This window comes from Pezoporus flaviventris, unplaced genomic scaffold, assembly GCF_033815535.1.
Source record: "Pezoporus flaviventris isolate CSIRO_AGI_PZ_B2104156 unplaced genomic scaffold, CSIRO_AGI_Pfla_v1 ptg000040l, whole genome shotgun sequence".
NCBI classification, from domain to species: domain Eukaryota; kingdom Metazoa; phylum Chordata; class Aves; order Psittaciformes; family Psittacidae; genus Pezoporus; species Pezoporus flaviventris.
Window position 1 is genome coordinate 3815441 of NW_026892588.1, and position 8247 is coordinate 3823687.

At 40.4% G+C, this 8247-nt stretch overlaps 1 protein-coding gene across 1 annotated transcript in view; it reads right to left on the reverse strand.

Moving 5' to 3' along the window:
• SPSB4 (splA/ryanodine receptor domain and SOCS box containing 4) overlaps nt 1-7640 on the reverse strand; it is a 128670-nt gene extending 121030 nt beyond the window's left edge. The window contains exon 1 of the mRNA XM_061465456.1: nt 7503-7640. The gene's annotated coding sequence lies outside the window, so the exon portion shown is untranslated. The remainder of the gene's footprint in view (nt 1-7502) is intronic.
• Between the last annotated feature and the right edge of the window lie 607 nt (nt 7641-8247).

Consider the following 8247-nt stretch of genomic DNA (forward strand, 5'->3'; position numbering starts at 1 on the left):
TACTTGAAACAACTGTCATAAAACCTACAGGTTGGTTTGGGATTTTTGTGAGGTTTTTGCTTGGTTTATTTTTGTTTTAATTTGTTTGTGGTGGTTTTTGTTTGCTTGTTTGTTTTAATTTTTAAATACCAATTTTCCATATGAATTGTCCATATTTTTCCTCTGGGCAAAGCAGCCTGTGAAGGATTTATTGCTATCCCAGTAATGAACTCTCCAAGCACACTGATTCTGAAGAACCAAATTCAATCTCCTCTTTAAAAAGCCCTCATTCACACTGCAAAAAAAATGAAGTATGATGCTGCAATAAATGAAGGCAGGAAGATGAAAAGAACTTGTCAGCAGTGAGTGAAGTGACTCTTCACAGTTACTAATGCTCCTGCACTCTTGCTGCATTTCTACCCTTGGCAGCTTCCTGCTAAAGGGGCACACAGACCGGAGACTGCAATGCAACAGTTGCTCAAATCATTACAACAAAACTACTGATACTACTAACAAGTAACATTTTCCTAACAGGTACTAACAAAACGCATCATGCCCAAAGGGGTAAATGCCTTCATAAGCCAACACTCCAATTAAATCAGTTTCAGTCAATAATTTGCCTGCTTCCAGTGAATGCATCTGAGAGGAAAACGTTAACTACCACAGAAAGCAGAACATGGCATCAATGAGCAACAAACATTCATATGAAGATCTGCAACAAAGACATTAAGATTGGTCTGAATGAAGCATGAATAGAAACGTCTCTCTGTTAAATCACAAGAAACAACAGGATTCCAAAGAGTGACACATGGTGATGACCTGATTGACAGCAATCAAACTGGTAAGCACCAGAACATGTTGTTTCCATCAAGATCAGGTGTAATATGTAAGTTTTCTTCATCTCAGCCCAGCAGAAGGCTATACTGCAGCCATAAAGTTACCACAAACCAGAGAAGCAAAGAAAAGGGGCAGCTTAAGATGCATGCAGGAGAAGTAAGCAAGACTGAGGCAAGTCTCATGCTGTAACAGCTGACACTGGAAGGACATAAAAGACCTGTACAAAACTCAGCTCATCACCACAATCCAAGTGAAACCCAGAAGATACAGTGAGGATTCACTACCCAGCACCCTTGTCCTGTGGGCTGCCAACAGGGATCCTGGCCAGTCCCCTTGGGCTCACATGGTTTGGTGCTGGGGTTCTCTCAATATCCTAAAAAGGCTGCAAACAGACACCATGAGAAGTGCTGTGTGGGTGTTTCCTGAGCTCATGAACTAGCTTCTCTCTGTGTATATTTCACCACATGAGCTGAACTTCCTGGGCCTGCCCTTTCCTTAGAAAATCACTCTAAAAGTACTAGCAGATCACCACAAAGCAGTATTTCGTTTCCTGAAGGGTGTTTACTGTCTCCAGGTTCAAGCCCTATGCTTGATCCCCAGCACACATCAGTGGGTTATATGAAGGAAGTGAATGCTGCTTATTTTGTTCTGTAGCGATATTTCTGCCTGCTTTCCAACAGGTAGGAATAAAGAGCTTTTTATCTCATAGCAATTCAGATCACAAACACAAATTCATGTCAATTATACATACCAGTTTGGTATTTCCTTGTCAGCAGTTAAAATCCAAATAGAACAAACCAAAACCCCCTTCTTGATAGAGGAAGGAAATGAAGGAAAATATGAAATTAACATGCACACTGTAAAATAAAAATGCCCCTTAACACTCAGTTAATAGTTCTGTATTCTTTTGACTCAGTCACAGTTACTGGATCACCATTCTCATGAAAGAGAACCAGTAAGTGACGACCCAATGCAAAAAACAACACATGTTCACTTCTCTGGAGCCAAAGCAAAACTATTCATCTCCTCTCTGTTAATACTGGGGTTTTATTCTATTGCAATTGAAGAAGTTTGGGGACATTTTCTCTAAATTATTCACCAAAAACAATCCTTTATATTCCAGCCAGGATCCTTCATATTTTAACCAGGATTAACCAGAGAATAATGCACTTGTATCCCTTTCCTCGAAAAACACTTGTGCCCCAGGAAATTTAACTGCCTCTATCTAATCCCATGAAAGTCCTTTCTGAATCACTTGGGGATTGACCTCATGAATTTTTCATTGTTGTTTCTCGGTGGGACTGTCAATCAGAGATGAAAAAGAGGAAAACAAAACACAAAGTGAAGTGGTTTGCTAGAAACATCACCTCAGCTAGCACTAAAATTACATCAGATGGCATAAAGAGGAATCACTCTGAAGAACCAGCATGGAAAAAAAGTGTCTGTTTTGTGTCCTTCCTCCCCATTTTCCAGATTTAATAGCTTATTTCCTTTCTGTGGGTTTTTTTTTCAGGCACACTCAATGTTGCATTCTGTTTGCTGAAAAGCATCACAGGCACTTCACAGAAGTTTACAACAAAAGCCCAGCATCAGTTGTGTTTTAATCAGTTTTCATCAAGTCATCCTCAAATGAAACACCACAAGATTGTACTTCTTTTCCCCTTCACACTTCTATGTAGTAACATTCACAGTAGTGACAGCAGAATGGAAGGCATGGCTCAGATCCACAAGACGTCTGATCACTTCTGACAAGTTAAACGTGAGCACAAAGAATGTTCTCCTACAAGCAGTCAAAGCACAAACACTGTACACCAATCCCCCCGCTAGGCACAGAAGCTTGCTATACGCAGCCTAAACCTAGTATTATTTAGGAGACCCAGCCACACACTGAGACCTCACAGGTGCTTTGCAATGCTGATTTCTTCCTAACGGCTAAACTGTAATCATGTATATAAAAAGGCAAATGTGATGGAGCAGTCATATGACTTTTGTAGATCTTTCCAGCTGGCCTTAAAATAACTTATTCTCTATGAAGGATACTCTTTTAAGATACAGGCTTTTTTAAAAAAAAAAAAAGAAAAAAAGCTTTTAGCATAAGAAAGGCGAAAAAGAAGGGTCACAAAAGAAAAGAATCAAGAGAAGTGCTCACAACTGAGAAACAGAAGGCACAGCACAATTCTCACCCCTGAAAGCTACAACCAAGCACAGGATCTTACATGCTCAGGTAAACACAGGCAACAACATTACTTTGAACAACTAGATCTATTCTTCTCAGACATAGTTTAGATTCAGCTGCTTTCTGTATTTCTATTACTATAATTCTGTACTATTGAGGCCTTCATGTCTTTGCAGTATAAGAATCTATCCTATCCAAGATGCAAAGATGTAAAATACAGCTACATCTGAGTAATAACTTGTGTCTTTTTAGATATACAGGGATCTGAACTCTCTTTCGTCCAATGTATACATTCCCTTTCCATACTTTTGATATTGCATTATTTCAAATTCATTTAAGGTGTGTTACGGTTAATGTTTTCCATAGAGCTCCAAGACCTTTGAATACCTGGTTTCTTCAAAGCTAATTCCCTAAACTCACAGGTTGGAGCTCTTTATGTACAGTGTTAGTAAACCACTGTAGCTGCATGGACTTGGGGGCTGCTACAGAACCAGTATACAGAAAGGACCTATGTATGCTGGTGATTGCCTCTCCCAACACAGTTCAGAAGACAGGGGACAGCCTCCATCTCCAAAGCATTCCTGTGAGCACTTTGTTCTGGGAAAAGGCACTTTATTCGGGGAAAAAAAAAGAAGGAAATTTTAATTTGGGAATAATTACATTGCTGCAAGAGCAGAGAGATCAACTAGTGCAGAATAAAGGGTCAACATGGAAATCACAGAATGGTTCAGGTTGGAAGCAACCTTAGGATTATCTAGTTCCAAACACCTGCTACAGGCAGGGACACCTTCCACTAGACCAGGGTGCTCCAAGCCCCATCCGACCTGGCCTTGAACACTGCCAGGGACAGGGCAGACACAGCTCCTCTGAGCACCCTGTGCCAGCGCCTCACCACCCTCACAGGGAAGAACTTCTTATGTTTAACCTAAATCTCCCCTGTTCAATAGGGGAATGGGCCAAAACATTTCATGTCACATCAGTTGTGCTGGTCTGCTCCCCTAAGAAAAGAAAAACAAACAAAAGAAAAAAAGCAAAACCAAAAAAACTGCATGTACAGGCTTCAGATTTCCTTTTGCTGGCTAACAAGGTTTTTCCATACCGATTCTGAGCAACATGACTGATGCTGAACCATGTGGGTCTAAGTGTGTTCAGCCATTACAGAGAATTCACAATATTCTTACACATGTGCGTGAGAGGAGGATTTTCTTAAATCAATCTAAATCAAAGATTTATTTCATATAAGAATAAATAACACAAAGCATATATAGCTCACACAAAGGGGGTCTGCCTGGGAATCCCAACACTGGGGTTATTCATGGAGCAACATTAAATTCGATTTCTTTTGGGGGGAATGCACTTTGATTCTGAGATTATGTATCTCTAAATAAGTAACTCTAGCATGAAGTTAAACAAGATATTTCCAAGATGGAAAGCAGGACTGCCTTCCTCCAATATTACTCCCTGTACAGCATGACATCCATGCAAGTCAGAGGCTAATCCTTCCCGGAGCCCTCCCATTACCACACCAGCTGTGCGGGGCTAAATGAACACTAAGAAATGTGGGTTTGCTTTCAATTGGTCATTTTTTTGTTTGGATACTGCCCCTTTTCTACTACCAAATGCACTGGTTTTCCCTACAGCAAAGTTTAAACTAGGTTTTCTCAACTCTCCTCAGCTTAGTGAAAGCAGTAATAAGGTAAAGAAGTTGAAGTTAAAAGCTCAGTGAAATCTCTCTGAACTTTCTTTGTGCAACTTAATCACATGGCAGACTTCAAAATGAAGTAATCCAGGAATTACATTCAACAGCAAAATAATTAGGGGAAGAAAAAAATAATCGGACCAACAGGTGAAGGCCTGAATGGAGCTCTAGTTAAGAAAGGGGAAAAAAGCCTGTGTGCATAAAACAGGATTCTTCCTCAAGTGAGCCAAGAAGTTCTAAGCTTTGAGAGCTAGAGCTAAACCTTTATATACTAATAAGACCACATCCTTCCTAGTGAAGAGATGCTCTTTCTTCAGTTTCTCTTTGTTTCCTTTCCTGTTCTGTAATCACCCTATCAGGCAATTCTGTCCTTCACCTTTCTCTTTGGGATTGGTAATTCTTTCCTTACTGGTTGCACAGTTCACTACTGGAGTCAGAATAGGACACTGGTTTGCTATCAGCTGGCCTATACAGAAAGTAAAATGTGTCCAAAGTATAAAAACTTGGAACACTGTCTCCACATGCATTTAAATTGACAAGAGATTACATGCAGCTAGGAAAATAATAAGACATTTTACCAGGAATAGTTCCTGTTTCCTCCCCTTTTAACATTTTGGTTCATATAAATGTATGCCATGCCTCAGTAGGTCCTCCATCCATAAATGGTGCAGTGCATTCTACAAACAGTTGTCAAATCCCCTTCTATTAAAATTCTGAGTTCTTGTTTACCTTGAACAGGCCTCTACAGACATTCACAGACAAGAAATAGAAACAGCTTCAATGCCAAAATGTAATTTCTCAGGCATAGACCAGAATATATATTTTAACATATTCATAGAGTGAAAAAAGGAGCCTCAAGTTGCAATGTGCTGTCAAATAGCAACTGATTCTGAAACAGGTGTTTCCACATCTGACTGAGCAAGCAAAAATGGATTAAGACAACTGGTCTTTAAGGCAGGAAAAAGCAGAAAAGTTCCTAAGAATGGACAGAAGTAGAGGGAAGAAAGTGCCTGTTAGATGTATTTTTAAAATAGGTACAGTTTTAGCTACTCATTTTACTGAAGTGTCTCAGGCACAGCCTAGTTTCCAGAGATTTTGATTTTCAGATCAAGTGTTTCACACCTAACACATGTACCTATTCCTTGCCTATAAAAAGGCTGGTTTTGCATGTTTGTCAGAGCAAATGGGTAACTTGACAAAATAACCACTTTGAAAGAGACTGGAGGGACCTCAGGAAGTCTCCAGTCCAAGCTCCTACCCAAAGGAGGGTCAGCTCCAAGGTCAGATCAGGTTGCTCAAGGTTTATATAGTCACGTCTCAAAAGCCAATCTGAACTTGTTCTGTTTCAATTTATGTCTGCTGTCTCTCATCCTTTCACAGAGAAAAGCCTGGTGCCTCATACAGGAAAACCAGCATGCCATTCCCTAAGTTTGTGACTGCTTAGTAAAACACACGAGAGATTTCCAGGAAAGTTCTTCAATTGAGAAGATGAACCTACACCATTTCTAAAAATACCTCAAAGACTTCAATGCAAACTACATTTGCTTTACAGAAGGGCCAATTCCTCAGTACTTCATGGTAAGTACAAACATTTTGGAAGAGTGGAACATATTAATTAGCAGAGTAAAGAGGTTTCAATTTCCAGGACAAAACAAAGCAGAGTATGTTGATCATGGAAATTTCAAGATCAAAATTAGGCAGCCTAGCTGGTTGGTTGTGACATAAACCACAATTTTCCAATCACTGCCTAAGGCAAAAATGTCAGAGCTGAAGTAAATTGCCTAGATTAGGATGTTTAACTTGACATGTTTATTCTAGCTGAAAGCCAAACAGATCTTTCCAACTTCCTAGAGCATTCCTCATCCATTTTTGTTTTTAAAAAAGCTAATCAACTATTTTTCTAGCAATTCTACAATAAGAAGCAAAACTGAAAATGCACGCACTTAAATATACTCATATACATGTACATAATACACAATGATTATATACTACTTTTTACACATATAAAACCTATCTGACTTTATAGAATCACAGAGTGGTTTGAGTGGGAAAGGACCAAAGCTCATCCAGTTCTGATCCCCTGCCATGGGCAGGGACACCTTCCACTACACCAGGTTGCTCCAAGCCCCATCCAACCTGGCTTTAAACACTGCCAGGGATGGGGCAGCCACAGCTTCTCTGGGCAACCTGTGCCAGGGCCTCACCACTCTCACAGGAAAGAATTTCTTCCCAATGTCTTACCTAAATCTCCCCTCTGTCAGTTGAAAGCCATTCCCCGTCTCCTGTCATTACCATGCCCTGTCAGAATTTGCTCTCCAGATTTCTTGTAGGTGCCCTGAGTCAGCAAAAGGTTTCATATTTATATGTAGATAATTTATACTGGTCACCTTTAATAGTCACAGATAAAGATACTTCGGATAATTAGAGATGTTCCTGAATTCCTCATACAGCTTAGTTTAAGTCAATCCACTGTGGTGTCAATGAATTTAGCTTCTGGGGATCAGCAGCCCTTCATGCTGCTGTCACAGCTAGAAAAGGATGAGACTAGTGGGAGAAGAGACCAGACAGAAATGTGCTTTCAGAAGGCTGAACCTGGCACAGTGAATAAATGCTGGGTATGTCATCCTTTCAACACAAGGACATGTGGCCACAGTACAGTGTACAAATGCCTCATTAGAGGAGGAAAAGCAAATACCTGTGGAAATGCAATTAAGCTCCATCTAGTACCTGTGTAGGCAGCTTAGGGCTATTATGATCACCCCTGATTTACACTGCAACACCGATACATCTGAAAAACAGTCTGTATCTTACCTCATACTCAGGGCAGAAGAAACTGGTTTTGCCTTCAAAATTTGCCTCATTTCAGTATTAGGAAAGAGTCAGCAGGTACCCGGAAGGAAACGGAGGAAAAATAAAAAATTAGAAAAGGAGCCATTATAAAAAATCCCATGTGTATTATACAACCACATGATGCATTCTAATACATATACATGGGTGAAATCAAAGTGAGGCAACCTCTGAGAGAAAAGATACTAAAGTCTTCTCAGGCAACTTGGGCACTGTTGCAGACTCTCCAGTTGAGCCACAGTGGGTGTGCAGCACAATGGAGGCTCCATTACTGGGGCTCAATTTTTGTGGCTGTCTAGCAGTAAAATGCCCCATCCAAGATACAAGAATGCACCTCTGTGAGGGGGACAGATGAGGAATTGAATGAGAAGAGCTGTCTTCATGTGTGAATGAGCAAAACAATGAGCATTCTCCATCTCTTCTCACATGTTTGATTGATTGAGAGTAACTGGATCCAGGCACTATGTTCTCTACTGTCTCCTCTACAAATAGATCCCTTAAGTGCAGGTGCTGCTGAGAAAACAGCTAAGAATGGAGCAGAGCAGCCAGAATCTGATGAAGGCCCAGAGGAGTCACACACAGATGCTTTGCTTTAGAAAAATGTATCCTACCATGCCACTAGGGTTTACTATCTGGGGATTAGAAAGTGGTTTGGCGAAAAGTACAGTCAGAAACCAGGATTCTCCTTCCTTCATCTCATCCTAAGGAC